This window comes from Nerophis ophidion, linkage group LG01 (assembly GCF_033978795.1).
Source record: "Nerophis ophidion isolate RoL-2023_Sa linkage group LG01, RoL_Noph_v1.0, whole genome shotgun sequence".
Lineage (NCBI taxonomy): Eukaryota > Metazoa > Chordata > Actinopteri > Syngnathiformes > Syngnathidae > Nerophis > Nerophis ophidion.
Genome location: NC_084611.1, coordinates 18,600,323 through 18,601,645, shown reverse-complemented (window position 1 = coordinate 18,601,645; position 1,323 = coordinate 18,600,323).

Sequence of the window (1,323 nt, the reverse complement as noted above, 5' to 3'; positions counted from 1 at the left end):
ATGTTTTGAAAAGAACAAATACATTTATTAAAACACATAAAATACTTTCTTATTTTAATAAAAATGTTCCACTTTTTATTTTTATTTTGAAAAATGTGTAAAAAAATTATTATAATAAATGTATATTTTTGAAAGGACCAAATACATTTATTAAAAACATAAAGTACTTTATTTTTCTAATTTTAATGTTCGATTTTTATTTTGAAAAAATTGTTAAAAAAATAAATAAATAAATAATAATAATATTTTAAAAAAATTAATTTTTGGGAAATACCGAATACATTTATTAAAAATATTAAATATTTTTTCATTTTTTATTTTAATTTTGTATTTTAATTTGTATTTTTTTTATTTTGAAAAATGTGTTAAAAAATTATTAGAATGAATGTATATTGTTTGGAAAGACCGAATGCATTTATTAAAAAATATAAAGTACTTCATTTTTTTTACTTTTAATTTTCTGTTTTATTATTTATTTATTATAATATGTTTAAATGTTTAACCAAAATAATTATATGAAATGTATATTTTGGGGAAAGAAAAAATACATTAATTAAAAAATATAAAGTATTTTATATTTTTACTTTAATTTTCCATTTTGTATTTATTTTTTTTTATTTTTTTAAATGTGTCAAAAAATACTTATAATAAATGTACACTTTTTGGAAAGACCAAATACATCTATTAAAAGACAAAGTACTTTCTATTTTTAATTTAAATTTTCCATTTTTCTTTTTTTTTTTTATTTATTTTGAAATATGTGTAAAAAAAATACATTAATTAAAAAATATAAATTACTTTTTTTTAATGTTTAACAAAAATAATTATAATAAATATATATTTTTGGGAAAGACCACCTACATCTATTAAAAACCATAAAGTATTTTATTGACGCATATTATTTCCAGTGGGCCACATTAAATGATATCTCTAGATTTGACAGCTGTGCTGTATCGGGACACCCCTATTGCTGATATTGTTGCGTAAGAAACATATCTAACGATGACCTTAGATTTTGTATAGTCCTGTACCAGAATCAAATTCAAATAGAATCATTGTGATCCCAAACACAAATAATGAAATTCCATCCATCCATATTTTGCTGCCTATGCGAGGTCGGGTCGCGGGGGCAGCAGCCCAAGCAGAGATGCTCAGACTTCCCTCTCCCTAGATACTTCGTCCAGCTCCTCCCGGGGCGTTCCCAGGCCAGCCGGAAGACAAAGTCCCGTTAAAAGTTAGATTTTCATACAATTCCACGAAAAAGTCAAATGTTATTTGGGTATGTTTTCAATCTAAAACTAGGAGTAATGAAGGATTGTGTAG